The sequence below is a fragment of the Bos taurus genome, chromosome 16 (assembly GCF_002263795.3).
Source record: "Bos taurus isolate L1 Dominette 01449 registration number 42190680 breed Hereford chromosome 16, ARS-UCD2.0, whole genome shotgun sequence".
NCBI lineage: Eukaryota > Metazoa > Chordata > Mammalia > Artiodactyla > Bovidae > Bos > Bos taurus.
In genome coordinates this window covers 35,911,089-35,936,169 of record NC_037343.1, presented here as the reverse complement: position 1 = coordinate 35,936,169, position 25,081 = coordinate 35,911,089, and the positions used below count along the sequence as shown (strand labels likewise).

The 25,081-nt window shown below is 46.5% G+C and overlaps 1 long non-coding RNA gene and 1 pseudogene across 1 annotated transcript in view; one reads left to right on the top strand and one right to left on the bottom strand.

Moving 5' to 3' along the window:
• The window catches only part of LOC132342458 (uncharacterized), a 129,997-nt gene extending 105,168 nt beyond the window's left edge, over positions 1 to 24,829 (bottom strand). The window contains exon 1 of the long non-coding RNA XR_009490838.1: positions 24,486 to 24,829. This is a non-coding gene — a long non-coding RNA (uncharacterized lncRNA). The remainder of the gene's footprint in view (positions 1 to 24,485) is intronic.
• Positions 13,826 to 14,704, top strand: LOC100848690 (small ribosomal subunit protein eS4, X isoform-like; annotated as a pseudogene).
• Positions 24,830 to 25,081: the final 252 nt, after the last annotated feature.

Below are 25,081 nucleotides of genomic sequence, written 5' to 3'. Positions count from 1 at the left end.
CCTAGCCTTCTTTATGGTCCTTCGTTACGGTCTATACATGACAACTGGCAGGAGACTTCCTGCCAGTGCAGGAGATGTGGGTTTGGTCCCTGACTCAAGAAGATCCCCTGGACAAGGAACTGGCAACCCACTCCAATAGTTTTGCCCGGGAAATCCTATGAACAGAAGAGCCTGGTGGGCTACAGTCCATGGGGTTGCATGAGAGTCAGACGTGACTCAGCAACTAAATCACCACCATGTGCTCAGAATCAGGAGTTCGAGATGAATGTAAACACCTCTAGGCGGGAGCTTCCTTCCTCTACCTACCTTGAAAGACAAGGCCAGCTCATGTAAACACGCCTCCAACAGAGATGATAGCCCAGCAGGTAGGGCCTCATGCCTCCAAGTCCATTCACCCTCTCTGTAGACACTCCTTTCACCCTGCCCTTCCTCTCTGACCCCCATCCACACTGCACTCTGGAAGCCAATAGTCAGCTAAGGCCTCCCTGGTCTCATGACACTCTGACTTTGTGTCTCCAGTCCAACCTGGCACTCCCTCTGTGATGATTTCAACTGTGCCTGACTTAGATAATAGGTCAGTCCCTTCCCAAACTAACCTCTCTTACCTCCCATCTGGGAATGGGCTAAGATGCCAGTTTAGACTTCATAGCAATCTGCAAGATATGCATGCTTGATCCACTTATGTCTCTCTGATTCATCTTTATTCGTTGATTCCTTCAACAAGTAATGTGCATGACTATGTGCCAGGCCACATACGAAATGGTTTAATTTATATGCATTATTCCTTTAAATCTTCCCAAGACCACCATTAAGTTTTTATTATCTCCATTTTAGAAGGGAATGGCAATGCACTCCAGTATTCTTGCCTAGAGAATCCCATGGATAGAAGAGGCTGGCAGGCTACAGTCCATGGGGTCGCAAAGACGTGACTGAGTGACTGAGCACACACGCATGCACGCACCACCACTTCATATGTCAGGACACTGAACTCTTGGTACTTTAATCAAATTCTTTGGGAACCAGTTGCTAGTCTGTGAGCTCCTAGAAGCCAGGTTTACCTTACTTTTCTGCCCTAGGCCTCCAGCAGACAGCCAGCAAACAGTTGTTGAATTGCACTGGATTAAGCCAGCTCGGAGAAGGCAATGGCACCCCACTCCAGTACTCTTGCTTGGAAAGTCCCATTGACGGAGAAGCCTGGTGGGCTGCAGTCCATGGGATCTCGAAGAGTCAGACACGCTGAGCGACTTCATTTTCACTTTTTACTCTCATGCATTGGAGAAGGAAATGCCAACCCACTCCAGTGTTCTTTCCTGGAGAATCCCAGGGACGGCGGAGCCTGGCGGGCTGCCGTCTATGGGGTCGCACAGAGTCGGACACGACTGAAGCGACTTAGCAGCAGCAGCAGCAACAAGCCAGCTGGGCATTCCTTGCAGCCTGCCTCCTAGTAATACTCACTGTAGCTCTGGCTGTTCTGAGAGCCCTCTCCCATTCATATTCACACAACAGACACTGACATGAATGGCTCCTGCTTTACCAGCGGCCACGGCACACTACCAGGGCTTTGCAAGCTGGGGATGGTTAGAAAGCTCACTATGCCCACATCTCCCACAGAATGGAACCAAAAGCAATTATCTAGGGTTAAGGGGTGAGTGTGCAAGCAGTGAGAGCCCCTGCCAGCCAGGTCTGGGTGAGCTCTTTCGGCCTGGGTACCTGGAAAAATCACGCCCACGATATCTGCTCCTTCTCGTTGCCCTGGAGGCCTTGACGGCTGTCAGCTCTCTGTCCTGACAGAGCCTGATGATAATGAGCCAGTAATACCTCTCTGGAGGCCTTGCTAAGTCATCAGACCCAAGGATGATACCATCTGCCATGGGGAAGAATGCCCAGAGATGCTGATCCCAAGACAACAGCCTTACAAAGGGATTTTAGCCTGGGACTTATGCCAGACACAGAGGCACTTAAAGTCAGGCCTGACCTGACACTGCAGGGTTTAAAATTCAGAGCCAATAGACCAAGTGCCCCCAAGGAGAAAAGCAAATGATTTTCCGAAGACAGTGGGACCTGCTGTTTCCTCTGAGGAACCCATTAATGAAATGATCATAAAAATAAAGTATCATTAAAAGAACACATTTAGAACAATTGTTCCCTGCAGCAGGTTGTAATCCCTATAACTCTCAGGGAACAGCTTTGAGCTCTGCAGAGCCGCCCCCACGCAAGACGCAATCTGTCTGCCGCAGAGAGTGAGTCAGCCTGCAGCAGGGGGGAGGGAGGCAAGGACAGCCTCCACCCTCCCCACCATAACTCGGCAACTCTTCGGAGTTTTCTTGCAAAGTGGGCTTTTAACCCTAAGTAACAGGTCACTTCTCTCTGTTTGAAAAGGGAGAGTATTTCAGAGGTTTCCAAATGATGAGGACAGTGGCCTGCCTCAGAAGCAATTGTACCCTTCCCCTAGCAGGAATGATGTCCAGTCAAGTCCTCCACGGTCTGGGTTTCCAAATGCAAAACTCTAGATACATCCTTGAGCCCTCATATCTGTCTATCCCTGGCGTCTTCAATATCCCCAGCTATAAACTGGACTGAGCCAGACTTACACACACTGCAGGCATTCATCCATCCATTCACTGATGCTTATCGAGTAGGATGTCATGCTTAGTATTGTGCCAGGTGTTAGGGGATTGGGGCTGTGCAGGTTGACAAATGGCAGCCTCTTGGGTCAGGCCCATTCGGCCATTTTTCTCTATTGCCCCTTCCCTGGTGGCTCAGACAGTAGTGTTCCTGCAATGCAGGAGACCTGGGTTTGATCCCTGGGTCGGGAAGATCCTCTGGAGAAGGGAATGGCAACCCACTCCAGTAATCTTGTCTGGGAAATCCCATGGACAGAGGAGCCTGGCTGGCTTCAGTCCAAGGGGTCGCAAAGAGGTCAGACATGACTGGGCAATTAAAGCTTCCACTTCCACTTCCCTTCACACAGCAGGAAAGAGGGATGCCTTCCAGGTGAATAGACAAAGCTGGACACTGGCAGGTCAACCGAGATTGGAGGAGCTCCTGTCTGCTCCCAGCTGACTATCTGCTTGAGTTACTCTCCCTAGAGGCTCTGACCCAGAAGCGCAGCAGCCCAACGAGGGGCCAGGCCAGGAGCAGAGATGAGGATGCATCACACAGCCTTTTGTGGATGGAGTGCACAGCTGAGCTGGGCAGAGGCGGTCCAGTTTCCGCCTGGCTCTCACAGCGGACAGAAGGGCTGACTTCACCTACAACGGCTGACCTCCCACACTTCCCCTCGCTGCGGCTGTGGGATCTTCTAGGTCCTGATCATATTGGGACTGTGCTCTGAGTCCCCCCTCCGGGAATCCCCGGAGGAGTCCTCCGCACCACCTGGGTTCATGGACTATTGGTAGACCTACCCCTCTCTATGTCACTCCCTCCTACTTTTTGCCTACCTGGTCCCTTCCCTAGCTTTCCACCAAGCCTTCAGGAGGCAGTCGGTTCAGTGATCTAACTCTATCATTGTCCCTCCTCTCCTTAGTCATGTCTGTTGCTCTCTCCTTAACATCCCAAAGATGTGTCTGTTTCTTGCCTAAAATGGTGATAGTCAGGACACTGTCAAGAGATGCTCCGTGTCCACACTGTGGAGGGAGCAACTTCGACCTCCAGGCTCAGGGACAGCACTTCTGGGTGGTCACAGACACACCCACCTTTCTCCAAGCAGCTCTTCAGGCCCTGTTCCTCACTGGCAGGTCTTCCCTCACTGCAGACATGGGCCCACTCAAAATTCTGTCTGGTCATGACGCTTCTCTGCTTAAAAACCCATAAACGAGATCACAGAGCACAATGGCTAAGATCATGGTCCCTGAAGCCGGACTGCCTGGTTTAAAACCCGACTTTCTCATTACTACCCAGGGGGATCCTGAGAAAGTGACTTCACTTCTCTTGGCATTGGTTTCCTCATCTGTAAAATGGGTTTTGTAGCAGTATCTGTCTCACTAAGAATTGCTCGAGGACTTTCCTGTGGTCCAGTGGTTAAGAATCCACCTGCCAAAGCAGGGAACACTGGCTTGATCCCTGGTTCAGGACAATCCCACATGCGTGGAGCAGCTAAGCCCATGCACCACAACTACTGAAGCCCCTGGGCCCTGGCACCTGGACTCTGCAACAAGAGACGCCACTACAGTGAGAAGCCTTCCCACCAAAGTACAGTAGCCCCCACTCACCACAACCAGAGAAAACCCTTGGACAGCAGCAAAGACCCGGTGCAGCCAAAAGTAAATAAATTAATAGATGAATTAAAAAAAAAATTTAAAGAACTGCTTGAAGGAATGGTTGAGGTTAATGTTGCACTTAGAACAACATCTGGCACAAAGTCTTCTCTAAGTTTTTATTAAATAAGAGGAATGGCTCCGCACTACCTGTCATTTAAAACCCAAGTTCCATAAATGTCTCAAAGAGTCTTCACTATCTGCTCCACTGACCTTTCTCATCTCACAGCCCCACACCAGCAGGCAGAGCTTCAGACACTGAGCCTTGTGCAGACCCTGAATATCCCTCCCATCTCTGTCTCTATCTCCCTCCTAACCTCACCTGCTTGGGCTTTTCTTCTGCCTGGAAAGTTTGTCCCCACTAAATCTTGGCCTAAGCGCCCATGACTCTGCTCATCCCCTGCCCACATTGGGTTTGATGGCTTCTTCCTGTGTTCATATGGCTCCTGTTTTTCACCTCGTGGCACTTCCTAGGCTGCATTCTAATTGCGTATTTCTTGTTAGCCTAAAAACTAACCAATCATCTCAGCCTGTTGCATGATACTTATTACCTAGTTGGTGCTCAGTGAATATCTGATGAAAGAACAGATGTCTGAGTTGTATGCTACATCAATCCTCAGCCATATTCTCAAGCCCCCAATTATTCCAGATACACCCACTGCTTGGACACAGCTCTCAGTGCCAAGAGAAGGGTTCGTTTCTTCCAAGGATATCCTAACTCCAGAAGGATGAGCAGGGTGGTTGCAGGTTGTGGGGGAGGGGAGCAGAGCCACGGGGAAGGGGTGCAAGCTGAGTCTGGTTGACTAAGAGGTGGCAACAACAAACAGACTTGAATCTCATCTTCAGAATGGCAGTTTTCCAAAGAGCACAGAACCCTGCAATGCTAAGGGAAGGAATCGTAGACCACTGATGGGATCGGAGACCTGGCCATCCCACTGACCTGTGGGACAGATTTCCTGCCTCTCTGGGCCTCAGTTTCTTCATCTGTAAGTTGAGTGTGTGTGCTTAGTTCTCAGCCCTGTCTGACTCTTTGTGACCCCATGGCCTATAGCCTGCCAGGCTCCTTTGTCCATGGAATTCTCCGGGTAAGAATAATGGAGTGGGTAGCCATTCCCTTCTCCAGGGGATATTCCTAACCCAGGGATTGAACCTAGGTTTCCTGCATTGCAGGTGAATTCTTTCCCATCTAAACCACCAGTGAAGTCTAGCATTTAGTGAACACTGGCTGAATAAGTAATTTGCTGACTTAATCATACATCTTCTAAGCATTCATGAGTGCTCAGACAAGGGTGTTAGATGCCAGTGATAATATCTAGGGTGTTCTGGTTCATCAACCACAAAGGTAGCTTTCAAAAGCCAGGATGTCAGAGTTTGCTGATAGACTCACAAGCAACTACCTAGTCCCCTTCCTTGTGCACCTGAGGGCCTTTCCACGGAGAAATCTACATGTTCTTAATTCTCTTCTCTCTACTGACTCGTACCTCATACCTTCACAAAGCCTTGGTCTCATCACTGATGTTAAAAAATATATCAAATCTGAAAGGAAATGCAAAAGAGAAGAGTCTATCAAACTGGCCTACCTCTCTTTGGACCTTCTGCCCAATGTACGTCCAGTCTGGCCTTGTGGACCCAGCTAAACGGACTCCCCTGACTGCCTATTCTGAAGTATGCAGTGTTGCTGCTCCTTTCATGACTTCCAGGAATAGAAGACTTGAGCACTCACCTCCTCCTTCCCCTTCTTCTCCAGCATAAGCTTTCCATCATGTGTAATCATCACCATCATAACCACACTGGCTACAGTCAACAAAGCCCTTATGTCATTTCACCTGCATCTTCCCTCAATTGTCAGTGGAAAACCAAGATTCCCAGTGGCCCTGTACCCCAGTCTCCCCACAGCAGCATCCATTCCCAGACCACCACTGGACTTCCGTGGACAGAGTGGCTTACTGATGTGGTAAAGTGTCCCAGACAGACGAAGAGTGGCAGGGGTCAGGAAGGGTGACAGGAGGATGGGCAGAAAGCTAAAAGCCAAAGTTCAATGCCAATAGCTGGTGGAGATAACAGGACCCATTCAGAAACCTGTATCTACCTCTTTGGGTATCATTTCCAACTTGGGGCTTTCTTGGTGTCATACTAAGGTCAAATCTTAGAACAAATGTTGAGAGCAGCACTTCCTTTACCTCCAGATACCAGATGGTGCCAGATACAGATTCCTTTTGGCCACAAGTCACACTAATGACTTAGAGAAACGCCCAAACAACACTCTGACAGGTAGTCAACCCCCACCTATGAAGGAATAGTGCCCCATTTGCATTTAACTCAGTTTTTGCAAACTAAAAATCCATTTCCCCATAGAATTATTTTCTTATAAAAGATGGCTAGGTTCCAAAACCACCTATAAAACATTTCTATCCCACTACATAGCTGAAATGGTACACATTAGCAAAAAGAAAAACCACTGGGGGGGAGGCATGAGTGTGTGTGATATAAGAAATTAGTACCCAAAAGTGATTCTAAATAATGAGTAAAATTAGATGGAGAGTTCCTTAAGGGCATGGAATATTCTTATTGAATTATTTTTCTGCCTTCCTGGTCTCAGCTCACAGCCCACCACTGAATGTTTTTACTCATTGAATTCCTGTGCTTGAGAATAAAATCCACTTGTGTGAATTTTCCAAACTGACTTCCAGGACTTTATATCCTGGTCATCCCAGTTGTCTAATATCACTTCAGATCTAGAACTTTCCTTTCCTTTATACAGATACATTGGTGGCAATATTCAAGAGTTTATTATTAATAAGATTCCTCTTTTTTTTGTCCACAAATCAACTAAGCAAATTAAAAGGAAAAGGAGGAGACAAAAAAAGAAGTTAGGGAATGTGGGAGATTTTCCTAAGGTATCTGGGCAAGATGAGGAATGGACTTAAGCTAGAAGAAGAAAGACAACAAAAGAAAGGATGAGAGGGGAGAAGAAGGAAGAAGAGAGGAGAGAAGAGAAAAATTCAGACAAGACAGGGAAAGGGAGCAGACACCATACGGCATGTTCTTCCCAGGATGGGAAAGAAAGGCAGTGACCAAGAAGAGACGTGAGAGGGGACACTCCCAGTCTCCAGCTCTCAAGTTGCACCTTCTTCCGGGTAGACTATCCATGCCTGCGGGACTTGAATGCACCTATGTGGCTGGGCCAGGGGCCAGGGTTACTATTTAGAAGTTTCTTTACAAGTACATATATTTGCTTAATGAAGTAAGTTAGAGAAGACCAAGCTCCAGGTGACAGATCTTCTATTGACATTTTGCCAAGGTAAGGATGGAAGATCTCTTCACCTTTGGTTTGCTGCCTACATGATGGGAGACTCAGAGGCCAACAAAGGCTTACAAATCCCAGCTTCATATTTCCTCACTCAACAACCTTGGCAAAATTACTTTACCTTTATCCGCATCAGTTTCCCCACTTATCAAATAGGAAAAGTATAAATTCTTCAAGGATATGAGAATTTAAAGCAGTCAGTCAGTTAGTTCAGTCGCTCAGTTATGTCTGACTCTTTGCACCCCCATGGACTGCAGTATGCCAGGCTTCCCTGTCCATCACCAACTCCCAGAGCTTACTCAAACTCATTGTCCACCAAGTCGGTAATGCCATCTAACCATCTCATCCTCTGTAGTCCCCTTCTCCTCCTGCCTTCAATCTTTCTCGGCATCAAGGTCTTTTCCAATGAGTCAGTTTTTCACATCAGGTGTCCAAAGTATTGGAGCTTCAGCTTCAGCATCAGTCCTTCCAATGAACATTTAGAACTGATTTCCTTTATGATTGGCTGGTTGGATCTCCTGGTAGTCCATGGGACTCTCAAGAGTCTTCTTCGACACCACAGTTCAAAAGTATCAATTCTTCGGTGCTCAGCTTTCTTTAGAGTCCAACCCTCACATCCATACATGACTACTGGAAAAACTATAGCTTTGACTAGATGGACCTCTGTTGGCAAAGTAATGTCTCTACTTTTTAATATGCTGTCTAGGTTGGTCATAGCTTTTCTTACAAGGAGTGTCTTTTAATTGCATGGGTGCAGTCATCATCTGCAGTGATTTTGGAGCCCCCAAAATTAAAGCCATAGTGCATGTAAATGGCCAGACTCAGTGCTTGACATCTGGAGCAGTCTCAGACATGGTAGCAATCATTTTTCTGAATATTACAGGACTACTGTTAGTGTTTGTTGTTGTTTAGTCGCTAAGTCATGTCTGACTCTTTTGTGACCTCATGGACTGCAGCCCGCCAAGCTCCTCTGTCCATGGAATTTCCCAGGCTCAAATACTGGAGTTGGTTGTCATTTCTTTCTCCAGGGGAATCTCCCTGACCCAAGGATCGAACCCACATCTCCTGCTTTGCAGGCAGATTCTTTATCACTGAGCATCAGGGAAGCACTGCTAGTGTTACAAGACCATAAAGGTTACAGTCACCAAGTCACCACATGTGAGGCATCAACTGTGGCCCATGAAGAGACACATGGCACATCACCAAGCTGGATGACGGGCAGATGAAGAAATAGCAAAGGAGAGGCTGCTGGCTGGGGATTGAGCACAAATTCTCTTCATAACCCAGGTCTGCAGAACAAGACTGTCCTCCCACCGCCAGAGCTCATTGGGAAGATGTACATTCAACAGGTTGGGACATGGGCTGTTGGCCATACTCCCCAGCAACCAACCTACTTCCTGCTTGGGGGTATTTCCTCTTTTGTGGGTCTTCATAGGAGAGCATCCACCCCATTCACACTGCAGAAGCCAGTGAAGACATATCACTCAGAATTAGGATTAAAGTATTTTGTGCTTCCTGCCTCCTGACCTACCAGGACCAAGCCGGTCCCCTCCTGTTTGCCAATCTGCTTCTCCAGCTTCCCAGTGAGCTGAAAGCCCCAGGGTCTGTTTGTGTTATTTACACACAAAGGAACCCTTGTTGTTGTTGTTTAGTCGCTCAGTCGTGTCAGACTCTCTGTGACCCCATGGACTGTAGCCCTCCAAGCTCTTCTCTCTATGGGATCCCAGGCAAGAATACTGGAGTGGGTTGCCATTTCCTACTCCAGAGCATCTTCCCAACCCAAGGAATCGAACCCACATCTCCTGCATCTCCTACTTGGCAGGCAGATTCTTTACCACTGGGCCACCTGGAAAGCCCACAAAGGAGCCAAATCTGGCATGAAGTCAGTGATGATCTTTGCCTCATCATCAGATCACTTCCCCACTCAGAAACTACAGATCCTCCATCCTATTCTAAGCAGAGATGTTTTGTACCCCACCCAAATCAAGGACCACCAACCCCTTCCTCATTATTTCAGGTGTCTGGATACATTATCTCCCAGACAGCCTTTCTGATCTTAACAAGCTTTGATTTGGGGCAAGTTCCTTCCCATTTACAACAAAATACCATCTGGCTGCTTGAAACTTCCACCCATTAAACTTACTGGCTCAATAAATTTTTAGAGAGCACTTACTTTGTCATAGGACTAAAATGTAACAGAGTTCCTGCTTTTCTATGTGGTAATAATGAAAAACAAGAACAGAAAACAGATTTTGAGGACATAGGTGGGTATGCAGCTAAGCTCTTTGCAGGAAAACACTCTTTTAATGCTTATAACTATGCTTTGAGGGCTTCTCCAATGGTTCTAGAGGTAAAGAATCCATGCAATGCAGGAGATGCAGGAGATGTGGGTTCAATCCCTGGGTCAGAAGATCCCCTGGAGGAGGAAATGCCAACCCACTCGTCTTCTTGCCTGGAGAATCCCATGGCCAGAGGAGCCTGGCGGGCTAGAGTCCATGTGGTCACAAAGAGTCAGACACAACTGAGAAACAGAGCACGAGCTCAACCTGTGAAGCAGGTACGCTCACGATCTCCCATTTATAGACGAGGAGATGGAAGCGATGAGGAGTTCAGAAAGGCCAACAAACATGCCTAAAGTCAAATGCTTAGAAAGAAACAAGACTGGGCTCTGAACCAGGAAGTCAGACTCGGTTGCCTAGCATCATTCACCAAGGCATGCTGCCTCTCAAAAGCTGCCCAGAAACAAGTAAATATCAGTATTCAGTTGCTTACATGTGCTGTGAAGAAAAACACATCAGGGAGAGGAGTATGGGAGAAAGGATGATGGGCTGATATTTTTGCCAGACACTCAGTGAAGCTTTGTTAGAGGAGCTGCTGGGAACCGAGTGGGTGAAGATGGGATTACAGAGGTTTAGAGAACTAGTTCTGGTGTACAATGTCACCTAAAACTAGTCAGTCCCACTTCTATATAAAATCTATTGCAGGATTTAAGAATAACTCTCAAGTCCCCCTTTATATTTCACACTTTTTAAAAATACTCCAATTTTTGTAGGGTTTGTGTATATGAGGGTGGGGGGGGGGACTGTTTGCTTTCTCTTTGTTCTTAAACCTTCTAACCCTCCTAGGGGCCTGCTCTGACTGCACTGCTGCCTCTGAGTCCCTCATGGAAATTCTAGGGGACTCCAGGCCTGGGAATGCTGGACCAGTGTCCACAGGCAAATGTTTTCAAGCTTATCTAGAGCCTGCCTGTCTGTGAATCCCCATCATTTCTTTAGCTGCTGCATATCATTACTCCCAGATCTTTTCCCAGGAACCGTTCTCGTTCTATATTTGAACAATTCCTTTTTTTAAATCTTTGAAGTTTTTCACTTCATCATGTTAGTTTCAGTTTCAGTTTTTAATTCCAGGCCACTAAAATTATTTTCAAATCTCTGTCCTGCCATCACTGTTACTAGGTTCCTCTGAGCTTTGTCCCATCTGCTGGACTGTATAACGTTCTTTCCTCAGTCGAGTCATGTTCTTGAACAGGAAAAAGCCAAGGTCAAGGACAGAGCCCTGTGCCTCAAACAGAGACCATCCCATGGGCTGGAAGGGGTTACTATTTGCTGCAGCAGGTCTGGGTACATCTGACAACAATAACATTCAGTCAAATGGTGTACAGTCTTCTCCAGCACAACACATACTTCCTTAAGAGCTAGCACAAAGGCAATACACTCCATCCACCTTTTTCCCTGAGCCTGCAAATTAATTTCCCTGTTTTAAAAAGTAGAATGATGTTCATTTCTTGTATTTTCTTCCTGTAGGAATTGATCACTGCATCCACTTCAAAATATAGGCATACCTCACACATGGGGAGGGTTTGGTTCCGACTACCACAAAAAAGTGAATATTGCAATAAAGCCAGTCACACTAATTTTTTTGGTTTCCCATTATGTTCACACTCTGCTGCTGCTGCTAAGTCGCTTCAGTCGTATCCAACTCTTTGCAACCCCATAGACGGCAGCCCACCAGGCTCCCCCGTCCCTGGGATTCTCAAGGCAAGAACACTGGAGTGGGTTGCCATTTCCTTCTCCAATGCATGAAAGTGAAAAGTGAAAGTGAAGTTGCTTAGTCGTGTCCGACTCTTCGCGACCCCACAGACTGCAGCCCACCAGGCTCCTCTGTCCACGGGATTTTCTAGGCAAGAGTACTGGAGTGGGGTGCCATCGCCTTCTCCGATGTTCACACTCTACTGAAGTCTATTAAGTGTGCAAGAACACTATGTCTTAAAAAACAATGTACATACCTTATCTACTGAATAGCAACAGGGAGCTACACTCAGTATCTTATGATAACTTATAATGGTAAAGAATCTGAAAAATAATTGAATCCCTTTGCTGTACACTTGAAACTAACACACCAATGTAAATCAACTATAAAAGTGAATGTGTCAATTGCTCAGTCATGTCCGACTCTTTGTGACCCCATGGACAGTAGCCTACCAAGCTCCTCTGTCCATGGAACTCTCCAGATAAGAATACTGGAATGGGTTGCCATTCTTTTATCCAGGGGATCTTTCTTACCCAGGGATTGAACCTGATCTTCCGCATTGCAGGCAGATTCTTTACCATCTGAGCCACCAGGGAAGCCCAAATTAACTATATTTCAATTTAAAAATAAATAAAATTCTAAAAAGAACTAAAAAAGCAATGTACATACCTTAATTTAAAAATGGTATTGCTAAAACACATGTTAACCATCATTTCATAACATGGAGCTGGCAATCTTCAATTTGTAAAAACTGCAGTATTTGCAGAGTACAATAAAATCAAGCACAATAAATGAGGGATGCCTATGTTCAGAATCTCTTTAAGAAATTAAAAAAAAAATATGGTCTTTATCAATAGCCTGCTTATCCGCCTGCAGCTCTCTGCTATTTCTCACTTTTACCTGCAATAGTCTGAAGTCATAGCTCCATATCTCTTCAGCAGAGCTCCCACTGCCTTGCCTGGCTTGAGAGAAACCTGACTCTTCTTTAAATTTCCAATCTCCCTCTGCAGAAAAGGAAATGTGCACCAGACCCTTTCTGAAACACACTGGGGAATAAATATGCATGAATAAATGCAAGAAGAGAACCACAAGAGAAGATTCATTTTTAAAAATCTTGAATCAGCTGCTCTACAGAGTGAGGATTTCTGGATCCAAGCAAGATTTCAAAAGTCTTTTCTATTAAGCTCAGCAATTTTTAGAAGCCAGCCGTGTCTATCATGCTTTTTTCTAAGTATTGAATATGATATTCTTTCCTCTTCTTTCAAAGATCTTCCTGCAGGCAGCCGCTTGAGTGGGAGGACCAGTGCGGGGGAGCTGGGGGGAAGCTCTCACAGCAGGTGCCAGACGTGGCCTCTCCCTGAGTTGGGGCTGGTCTGTTTTGAGTCACTGGGCAACTTCATGTCACCACCTCCATACCCACCATCAGCTCACCCCTGCCTTCATGTGGTCTGTCTTCAAGGAACTTGTTGGAGGTGTTAAAGCAAAGGGATGATGTGAATCTGAGTCAATAGCTGAACGTTTCCCCTCAACTGAAAACACTTCAATGAAAGAAAAATAAAAAGATAGCATAGTTACCTGATTAAAACCTCATTGCCATCATGTAGCATGACCTGAAAACGGACAACTTCAGGGCAGTAAACGCTGCTTTCTCCTGATTATTTTAGGGTTTTGTGGGAAACGATGCTTTTAGAAAAACCATAAAAAATGATAACATTTAATGCTAGTGAGCACAGGGCAAAATTAATGTACTCATGTACTGCTTGTCATGATATAATAGTACAATCACTTTGGATTGTTAATGCAAAGCGTTTGTCAGAAAAAATTCACAGCTTTTGGCCTGGTCATCCCACTCCAAGGAAGCTACCCTAAAGTAACAAAGATAAGAAAAAATATATAGGCACAAAACTGCTCATTACAGCATAAAAAGGTCGACCTTGTACAGTCCCAAGTATATACCATACACTGAAAATATTTGTTGAAAAGCTAAATACATACAGCACTCTGATAATGATTTAACAAATTTATACAAATAAGATGGAATATTACACAGAAATTAAAATTATAATAGAAAGTCTATAAAATATGAGGAAGACTTCATAGTATAAAATTAATATACATTTCAAGATAATATTCAAATTGATTGCAATTAAATAGATATGTGTATGCATGAGGAAAAATAATATGGAAAAATAGAAAGAGTTGAGCAAAGTGAGAAGATGGGGAAGAAGGCAGGCCTCTTTTCACGCCTAGCACAGCCATGGCTCAGGGTCCCAAGAAGCACCCGAAGCACGCAGCCGCTCCAAAACACTGGATGCTGGATAAACTGCCTGGTGTGCTTGCTCCTTGTCCATCTACAGGTCCCCACAAGCTGAGGGAATGTCTACCCCTAACCATTCTCCTAAGGAGCAGGTTTAAGTATGCCCTAACAGGAGATGAAATGAAGATTTGCATGCAGCATTTCATTAACATCAATGGCAAACTCCACACCAATATAACCTACCCTACTGGTTTTATGGATGTCATCAGCATTGATAAGACTAGAGAGAATTTTCATTTGATCTGTGACACCAAGGATCATTTGCTTTCATCATATTACACCTGAGGCGGCCAAGTATAAATTGTGCAAAGTAAAAAAGATCTTTGTGGGGACAAAAGGAATCCTTCATCTGGTGACCCATGATGCTCGCACCATCCATTACTCCAATCCCCTCATCAAGGTGAATGACACCATTCAAATTGGCTTGGAGACTGGCAAGATTACTGATTTCATCAAATTTGACACTGGTAACCTGTGCGTGGTGACTGGAGGTGCTAACCTGGGAAGAATTGGTGTGATTGCCAACTGGGAGAGACATCAGGTTCTTTTGATGTGGCTCATTTGAAAGATGCAAACAGCAACAGCTTTGCCACATGGCTCTCGAACATTTTCATTATTGGCAAAGGCAACAAATGGTGAATCTCTCTTCCCTGTAGAAAGGATATTCGCCTTACCATTGCTGAGGAGAGAGACAGGAGACTGGTAGCCAAACAGAGCAGTGGATAAAATGATCTCTATGTGATGTGATTGGAAAAGTCTTTGTACTTAAAGATAATACCAAGTGATTAATTTAAAAAAAAATGAGAAGATTGAAAGAAATATTTATAATTTTACTAAACTTACTCTAATCCTGTGGTATTTTCTTTGCCACTTCAGAAGTGCTTCTTACAGAAAGAAACCTACACCACCCGTAAAGACAAGAGATGGCAAAGATCTTTGGGGTTAAATTTAAGCAATCATTTTAAAAGTCCTTTTGTATAACTCTTAGAGAGTTAACCGGCCTGTGCAGGGGGTGAGGGGCGCTGCCCTTGTGGGAAACACTGTAAACATCCCTTCAGTTCAGTTCAGTCACTCAGTCGTGTCCGACTCTTTGTGACCCCATAAATTACATCACGCCAGGCCTCCCTGTCCATCACCAACTCCTTTAGAACTGCTTAAAACAGATTCCTTCTCTATATACTCAGAGTTACTTGACTTCATTTCGCAATAAAAATGAAGGTGGAGGGGCTTCCCTGGTGGCTCAGTGGCAAAGAATCTTCGTGCCTATTCAGGAGCCTCGGGTTCAATCCCTGATCCAGAAAAATCCCACAGGCCTCACAGCAACTAGGCCCATGCGCCACAGCTATCAGCGGTGCTCTGAAGCCCATGCACCCTAGAGCAGTGCTCGGTAACAAGAGAAGCCACTGCTGGTCGCAACTACACAAAAGCCCAGACAGTAATGAAGACCCAGCACAGTCAAAAATAAATAATTTTTTTTTAATAGCTACTTTGCCCCTGGATCCTCATACTGTTTCTGAAAATACAGTCACCCTGTTTTCCTAATGTGGTCACCTTACCTTCCTGGGCTAGTTCTGCACATGTTTAACAGGACTCTTCTTCCCCTCCAGAAGGGCACAAAAAAGAGTGGCCCCTGTTTGACACATCACAGAGACAGAGCCGAGGGCCACGGGCAGGGCAAGGGGACTGAGATCAGGCATCTCTTGGGTTTAAGGGGTTGGGAGCATCTACTGTGGCTCTCAGATGTCTTCTTCTCCCCAAAGCACATGCAAAAGCCATGATTTTAAACAAGCAATAAATAGCCAGGCTTAGTTGGTTTAGCAGTAAAGAATCCGCCTGCCAATACAGGAGATGTGGGTTTGATCCCTGGGTCAGGAAGATCCCCTACAACAGGCAATGGCAACTCACTCCAGTATTCTTGTCTGGAAAATCCCAAGGACAGAGGAGCCTGGTGGGCTACAGTCCATGGGGTCATGAAAGAGTCAGACATGACTGAACAACTAAACAACAACCAGGCTTAGTTAAACATGAAGGTGTGTCCAGAGGGAAAAATAGATACAAATCCTGGAGCCCAGGAGAGGAGTGTGGAAGGGAGAAGGAAATTCTTCCCAGCTCAGCCTCAGTGCTGCTGGGACGACGGGTGCTGAAGTGATTGAATACATGTGAGCCTCACGTAGAAGAGGAGCTACTACTCTCCTGCCCAAGCACTAAGGAGCTCTAAATGAAGGAGGGCAGTCAATCTCCCGACAGATCTCATGGCCAGGCCACCATAAAATATCCTAGCAGTGCCTACTCTGATATTAGACAGGAGATTGGATCCACTTGCTTTCTGTTTTAAACCCACTACCTGCAAAGTACCAGGCACTTGACAAGTATCCTCGTCTTCTAATCTCATAATAACTCTGCAGATTAAGTATTATTTTTCCCTACTCTATGGATGAGGAGGCAAAAGTTCAGCAAGCTTTAAAAATTATACCAAGATGCTCACCATAGCAACAGAGTTTCAAACTAGGTCTGCCCTGCTCCCAATATGGTGGTGCCTTTTGCACTCCCCCACACTGTTTCACAGGATCCGGCAAAGAAGAATTGGGGTTAGAAGAAGAGTTTCATCCTTAGGAGTGCCCAGGAGTTTGCTCAGAGTCCCCCAGTCAAAAGCATGCTGCACCGGTTTGTGCTCAATCTCCTCTCTTTCCAGTCTTCCCAGTCACCTTCACTGTATCCTTTGAGTTTGGAGAGCATTTGCATAGCTTTTAATAAATAAGATTCTCTTTTTTTCTACAATAAGCACACTAAGTTTGATATTCAAGAAAAAATTAATAAAACTATGTCTAAACATCAGGAAATAAGGACTTCCCTGGTGGCACAGTGGATAAAAATACACTTGCCAATGCAGGGAACACAGGTTCAGTCCCCGGTCCAGGAAGATTCCACAGGCCAGGGGGCAACTAAGCCCCATGCGCCACTATTACTGAAACCCACATGCCCAGCGCCCATGCTCTGCAACAAGAGAAGCACCACAATGAGAAGCCTGCACACCGCAATGAAGAGTAGTCCCCACTCCCCGGAACTGGAGAGAGCCCACGCAAAGCACCGAAGACCCAGTACAGCCAAAATAAATAAATAAATATTTTTTAAAAAGATTAAAAAATCCAGAAACAGAGGAGACAATGAGGAAAAACATTATGGTGAATTAATCAACGTAGAGCTCAACTTTCAGTTTGGTTTTTACCTATCTTAGCATAGCTCACAACATTTCCCTCCATTATCATCATGACTGTCTGTTGTTCAGTGACTAAGTTGTGTCCAACTCTTTGCGACCCATGGACTGCAGCTCACCAGGATTCCCTGTCCTTCACCATCTCCCGGAGCTTGCTGAAACTCACGTCCATTGAGTTGGTGATGTCATCCAACCATCTCGTCCTCTGTTGTCCCCTTCTCCTTCTGCCTTCAATCTTTCCTAGCGTCAGGGTCTTTTCTAATGAGTAGGCTCTTCGTATCAGGTGGCCAAAATATTGGAGCTTCAGTTTCAGCACCAGTCCTTCCAATGAATATTCAGGGTTGATTTCCTTTAGGTTGTTTATCCAGGACCTAATTGTGATAATTGTGGAAGAGTTTAAGTCACCCTACCGAGGCTTGGACTTCAGTGACCAAGGAACTGTAATTAGATAGATGCCTTATTCACCCAACAGTCCATCCCTAAGAGATGGCTTTTCCCAGCCTTTACCCTCTTCCAGATCTTTGGCTCCCCTGACGTGAGCTACAAGCACATGCGCAGTATACATTGCTTCAGAATGGTTCTTCTAGGTCAGTGAACAAGGCCTGGGCTGCAAAACCTGCCTATCCTCCAGGGTAGAAGGAACCCAGTCCCAGCAAGTTGCCCTGAAGCAGCAGCTGCAAAATGGTGATGGTCTGATCCCATTTGTAATGGACATGCAATGTGACCCAAGGCTCCTCAGCCACCCTGGCTCCAGGAGTCTGGAGGGAACACCCAGTCCATCCAGCTAGGTCCTGCCTGAGCAAGGAAGTCCAATTTCTTTAACTCTATGTTCAAGGGAGATATGCACCAATGGGTAAGTTACTTGGTATTAGGCAGACGCCTTGTTCTCCCAAAAACCCATACCTTTGACCTGACGTTTCTGAACCCCTACCCTGTGCCACATCCCTGACCACAGTGAACTTTGCTGAACACGCATGTGCAGCACACACCCTTTCAGCAGGTCTTCTACAGCCAGGGCTCTTCAGATCTGTTTGCCCGGCCCCATTCCTTCCATTGCCTCCAGGATGGAGGGAGAAAACACCTCCAAACCACTCTGAAGCGGCAGCTGGGAATGGACAACAGATAGTCTCCATTAGGATCTGCTGCCTTAAAGGGATCCAGGTCTCTCCAATGACCCCACAGGGCTCCCAGTTTTCTATTATGGGAAGATAACGTGGCTAGCTAGCTAAGCAGTCATTTTCCTTCCAGCTCTGCCTTAAGTGAGAACACCCTCCAATGATTAAGTCAGGGCTTGGAATAAGGTAGAAATCCAGTTGCTCTAAGAATCAGATACCATGACCAAGACTCTCTGGAACCTTGCCGTCTCAGATCCCTGGCTCCCTAGAATGCTGCAGGCACATGTGCAGTACAAACCCCTTCAGGGGGCCTTGGGCCCCAAGTTCTTTCAGTGTGAGGATTTAGGGTGCAGCCCCAAGAACCTTCACAGCCTATGTTGTAGAGGAAACCCAACCCCCCAAACTCCCCAAAATCACATGGAAATGACCATTCAAATGGGCAACAGTCAGCCCCCATTGGTACAAGCTACCTGATGGAGATCCAGGGTTTCCAAATGACCTTTACTGAGGGATACTCACACCAAGCTGCCAGACCTGCCCTGGAAAATCAGTAAGGTTCCTACAGTTCTGCCTTAAGGGGAAACATGTATATGAAGGTGTTAGGTAAGGCTTGGGATGGGCTTCTCTGGTAGTTCAACTGGTAAAGAATCTGCCTGCAATGCAGGAGACCCAGTTTGATTCCTGGGTTGGGCAGATTCCCTGGAGAAGGGATAGCCTACCCACTCTAGTATTCTTGGGCTTCCCTGGTGGCTCAGATGATAAAGAATCTGCCTGCAGTGCAGGATACCTAGGTTGGATCCCTGGGTTGGGAAGATCCCCTGAAGGAGGGCATGGTAAACTACTACAGTATTCTTGCCTGGAGAATCCTCATGGACAGAAGAGCCTGGAAGGCTACAGTCCATGGGGTCGAAAGAGTTGGACACAACTGAGCTACTAAGCATAGCACAGCACAGGGTTTGGGATTAAACAGATGCCTCTTTCCCCAATAGCTAGCTCCTATAACAAGTCCTCTCTAGGACCCCGCCCTGTTCCAGATCCCTGGATCCCCTGAGCTCTGCTTGTGTATCCATGCACAGCACCACCCCTTCATCAGGCATTGGGCAGCAGGAGCCCTCCAGGTCTTGGAGCTAAGGCTGACCCCCACCTCTTACATAGCCTCCAGGAAGGAGGGAGCCCACCCCTGGATATTGCTCTAAGAAGGCAGCAGCAAGTGAGTGACTGTCATTCCTGTTAAATGACAAAAATTCAACAGAGGAAATTTAAAAGATCTGATTGACTTTATTGAATCAGGATTATACCACCTTGAAGACCATAAAGAAGGCTGAGCACCAAAGACTTGATGCTTTCGAATTGTGGTGCTAGAGAAGACTTTTGAGAGTCCCTTGGACTGCAAGGAGATCAAACCAGTCAATCCTAAAGGAAATCCACCCTGAATATTCATTGGAAGGACTGGTGCTGAAATGTCAAGACTTGAGCCACCTGATGTGAAGAGCTGACTCACTGGAAAAGACCCTGAGGCTGGGAAAAATTGAAGACAAAAGGAGAAGGGGGTTCCAGAAGCTGAGATGGTTAGATAGCATCACCGTTCAATGGGCATGAATTTGAGCAAACTCTGAATAGTAGTGGAGAACAGAGGAGCCTGGTGGGCTACAGTCCATGGGGTCGCACAAAGTCAGACATGACTTAATGACTGAACAACAACAATAACAACATCCCACCTAACAAATAGGGAGGAGCTGCCAGGAATTTTACAATATGAAGATGTATATAAGTGGGAGAGGGGAGGGTCATCTTCTTTTCAGAATGGAAAAGGCCTATGTGCCAAATTACCTCACTGATGCTGACCAGAAAAATCCAGACTGACGGGTTCAGACTACATTTCTGGGGAAAGTCGAAATCGCAATTAGGTCTTAAGCTTTGGTCTAATTATATGAGCTTAGCACCAGTGACTCCATTTTGAGGCTGTTACCTCTTTTTTAGCAGTTCCCATTTGGACTTGTTGCCTGATGGGGTCCCAGGCTTCTCTAGCAACCAGGACTCCCAGATGCCTCTTACAGAGGGACACCCTGGCCATTGTCCCTGGTCCCATTTTAGGGCAGCCCGGTTTTCTCCTGTTCTGGCTGCAGTGGGCATATACCTGTTGGGGTAAATTAGGGCTTGGCCTTAGATAGATATCTTGTTCCCCCAAGAGCCTGCTCCTGTGACCCGACCACACCCGTGCACCCCTTGCCTTCTTCCCGATCCCTGGCTCCTTTGAAGTGTGCTGTGCATCTGCAGAATAGCCACCCCTTTAGGCAGGCCTTGGGCAGCTGGGGCTGTCAAGGTCTGTGGAGCTAGGGTCCACCCCAATCTTTTGCAGAGCCTCCAGGAGAGGAGAGAGCCCCCCATACAACCGTCTGAGGTGGCAACTCCAAGGGACCAGTATCAGTCCCCACTAGGACTAGCTGCCAGTTGGAATCCTGGGCTTCTCCACCAACCAGGGCTCCCAAGTGTCTGTTACTGATGGATACCCCCTTCGCCTGCCAGTCCCTAACCTGGCAAGGCAGTGCAGTGTCCTACAGCTCTGCCTTCATGGGAATACGTGCACTTAAATAGATGATTTCTTCCTCCCAAGAGGCAGGTCCTGTGCCTGGTTTCTGCAGATCCTGTCCCATTCCCTACTCTCGACTCTCCTGAACTGCTGCACTTGTGAGAAGTATCACCTCTCAGAAAGCCTTGGGCAAGATCAGATGTCTCACCCCCTGTAAACTTACAGCTGTCACCTGCATTAAAATTCAGGGCTACTTATATGATGGCAAAAGGAAAAGGAAGAGGTTCTGAGAGCTACCCCTCTGAGTCTAGCTTTCTCTCTCTTGCCTTTTGAAGTCTGCATGCCATCTCTAGAGCCCCGTGAACAGCTTTCAAACAAGCTGAAGACCTTGTCTTCACCAAGAAGATGGCTTCTGCAGGAGGAACAGCCTCAGCTGAAACAGGCTGGCTTTTTAAAGCACTTTGTGCCAAGTCACTTCAGTCGTGTCCGTCTCTTTGTGACCCCATGGACTATAGCTGCCAGGCTTCTCTGTCCATGGGATTATCCAGGCAAGAATACTGGAGTGGGTTGCCATGCTCTCTTCCAGGGGAATCTTCCCCACCCAGGGATCGAACCCATGCTTGTGATGTCTCCTGCACTGGCAGGCAGATTCTTTACCACTAGCACCACCCAGGAAGCCCCAGAGGCCTTTGAGAACGCTCTAAAAATTTACTGTTGAAGCAGCAGGGAATGCAGGTGGCGATGGGGAGCAGGGATGATGGGGTGAGTTTACTGAATTCTAAGCCCCATTTGGTCTTTGGGAGACAGAACTCGGGTGTTCTGAACCCTAGCAGAGTACTCTTGTCTTCAGAGTGTCTCCCAAGACACAACGTCTCCTCACTATTTGTCTTTTTCCTTCCTCAGGAATGCAGCTTGCAACAAGGAGATGGTTTGAATCATCCACTTTCTGAGGGCTCAGCCTTAAAAGCAGATGGATTCTTCCTCCTGCACTAATCCTTGTCAGCTAGAAAGCCCCATCTTTACACCTGCCTGGGGTCCATATATCATCTATAAGACACTCACTAATACTGCAGACCCTGCAAGCATGGATCGGAAGCTGAAGGTCCTTAAAGCCTGGAAAACTACGTCCTCTAAAGCCGACACTGCATTGTATTCTCATAGGTGTTCCATATTGATGGTTTGGTTTAGGGGTTTTAGTTTGTTTTGATTGTTTGATCTTTTGATTGTTTGCCTATCCTATTCTTAAAGGCAGCTTTCATCTTGATGACGTTTCAGCTATCGCCATGGCTCTCTTTAAAGCTGATACGTTTTGCATGGGTAGTTCTTTCTCTAAAAGGAAAATCTGCAGTAACATTTCTTTTTTTAAGTTCTGCAGTCAGCCAGGAGACAGCCAGGACGCAGTGAGGAACGGTTGGTGAATTGGCGCTTTGCTGCCACCTAGTGTCGGCGGGCGAGATTGACGTGGAAAGAAGCTGGGAAAGCTAGTGGATTTGGGGGTGTGTCTTTGGACATTCACCTTCGGTGGTCCACAGATGAAGATTTTCGGGCTCTGGGCCAATCCTACATGGCAGTGGGGGTGAGGGGATGTGCAGAATTGTGGGTCACACGGTTGTCTCTGAACTGCTCAGCTTGCTAGCTCCTTGATTTAAGGAGGCTGACCACACATGCCTACAGAGAGAAAACGAAGCTGGCACCTTTCCTCTCATGCCACCATTAGGGCAAATCTGATCATATCTCCCTCCCCTTGAATCCCATATCCCTCCTCCCATGTCCTTCCCCGGTGAATAAGCAGAAAGAGGGAAGAGGAAGAGGCAGAGAAACAGAAGCAGTGATTTTCTCAATCATCTCCATCTACAGAGATCATCTCTACAGAGAACGCTTGGAACGAAAACCAAGACTGTTGAGGGAGAGACGGTGACCTTGAATCTGTGCACGGAAATCTCCAGGAGATGCAAACTATCACAGTGATATGCATGGCTTCCCACCAGGAAGGACTGGAGTCCTTATTGCTTTAGTCGCTCAGTTGTGTCCAGCTCTTGTGTCCCCATGGACTGGCCTTCTCTGTCCATGGGGTTTCCCAGGCAAGAATACTGGAATGGGTTGCTGGGGTTGCCATTCCCTTCTCCAGGGGATCTTCCCAACCCAGGGATCGAACCTGCATCTCCTGCATTACAGGCAGATTCTTTACCTCTGAGCCACCAGGGAAGCCCAAGGGCTGGAGAGGACCCTGAAAATCAACTAGAAACAAACACTCAGGAACTCAGGAAAATTAGTGTCAGGTTAGTTTAATATGTCTGATGGTTGGTTTGGTTCATCTGCAAGTTCAAAACCCCAGTAGGAGTGCCTGATATGTATTATGTATGCCCCAAATTGGGAACAATCACACAATATTTCTTCAAACGTTTAACAATAATGCTATGAACATTAGCTAATAAGAAGGGTCAGATACTGGAAGGTTAAATTCAATTTTCCAGTTAACTAAGAATTAATGTTGAATGGCCTCTCTTGAGTTTCCCAGGTGGCTCAGTGGTAAAGAATCCACCTGCCAATGCAGGAGATGCAGGTTTGAACCCTTGGTCAGGAAGATCCCCTAGAGGAGGAAATGGCAGCCCACTCCAGTATTCTTGCCTGGAAAATTCAGAGGAGCCTGGCTGATGGGCTACAATCCCTAGGGTGGCACAGAATCGGACACAACTGAACATTCACTCACATGCCTCTCTCATCCAAAAAAGTGGTTGCTGGTAGTTGTAACTCTCACACATCTGTGCCCTCTTCTATATTTCTGTTAACATATAGAGAGACAATTTTGAGACACGAGTGGGGAGGATTAATGATGCATTATATAGCAGAATTCCATCCAAAAATAATTTAAACAGGCTAGAATTCAACAGATGCTTTTATAAGAGATAAGACTAAAGTCCTGCAAATAGATTTTAATAAGTTGACCACACAGGATACAGGATGCACAAATTTGCCTTAATAGCAGCTGATGTGGGAAAACCCAGGCATTTTAGTTACCTGATATGCTGCTGCTGCTGTCGCTTCAGTCGTGTCCGACTCTGTGCGACCCCATGGATGGCAGCCCACCAGGCTCCGCCATCCCTGGGATTCTCCAGGCAAGAACACTGGAGTGGGTTGCCATTTCCTTCTCCAATGCATGAAAGTGAAAAGTGAAAGTGAAGTCACTCAGTCTTTTCCTACTCTTAGCGACCCCGTGGTCTGCAGCCTACCAGGCCCCTCTGTCCATGGGATCCTCCAGGCAAGAGTACTGGAGTGGGGTGCTATTGCCTTCTCCAAGTTACCTGGTACAGCTGCCCCAAAATGCCAAGAGTCTCAGGCAGCACCGATAGAGAGGGGTGTCCAAGGTAAACAAAATCAATACTAAGGGGCAGGTTTATTTATTTATTTTAATTGGAGGCTAATTACTTTACAATATTGTTGGTGGTTTTTGCCATATATTCACATGAATCAGCCAGGTTTTAATCAGTCATATATTATTGCAATAGACAAAAGAGTCCAGTGTGAATTTACTCCTTTGACTTGCACAGAGGTGACTGGGTATTTTAAAGGGAGAATGAGGGAATAGGAAGGGAGAGGGTGAGCAGGGGCTCAGTAGAGTCAGGGAAAAGAAAAATTGAAAACAAAACAAAACAAAACAGGAAGTGAAGGGTGGTTGATCCTTATGATCCTCGTCCAGATTTGCTAACTGGCACTTACCTCCCACAGAGGCTGCGAAATGAAGACTCTATCTTCAGATGTTGGCTGGAACAACAATCAGTTCTTTGGCGGCCTTAAGTTTTCTTAGGCAGCTACTTTCAGTGGGGCTAGTGTCATCCTAGGGATATGTCCTTGAGCGGTTAGAAATCATATCAGTGTTTTGTTCACTGATATCTTCATAGATATCTTCACAGGCCAAAGTTAAGGCCTTGTTGAGAAAGGGCTCAGGGGAGCCTAGCTAGAGTTTGGTCAAAGAGAGACTTTTTGTCAGAGGTAGAGTGTTAGAATTCGGGAAGATCGTAGTTCTGGTGATTACTGAAAAACTAGGATCTTGCCTGTGGCTTTCCCTGGTGGCTCAGTTGATAAAGAATCCACCTGCAATGTGGGAGACCTGGGTTGGATCCCTGGGTTGGGAAGATCCCCTGGAGGAGGGCATGGCCACCCACTCCAGTATTCTTGCCTGGAGAATCCCCATGGACAGAGGCGCCTGGCGGGCTACAGTCCATGGAGTCCAAAGAGTTGGACACAACTGAGCGACTAAGCACTGCAGAGGATCATGCCTGCAATGCTGCATTCCATTCTCTGCCGGGCCACGG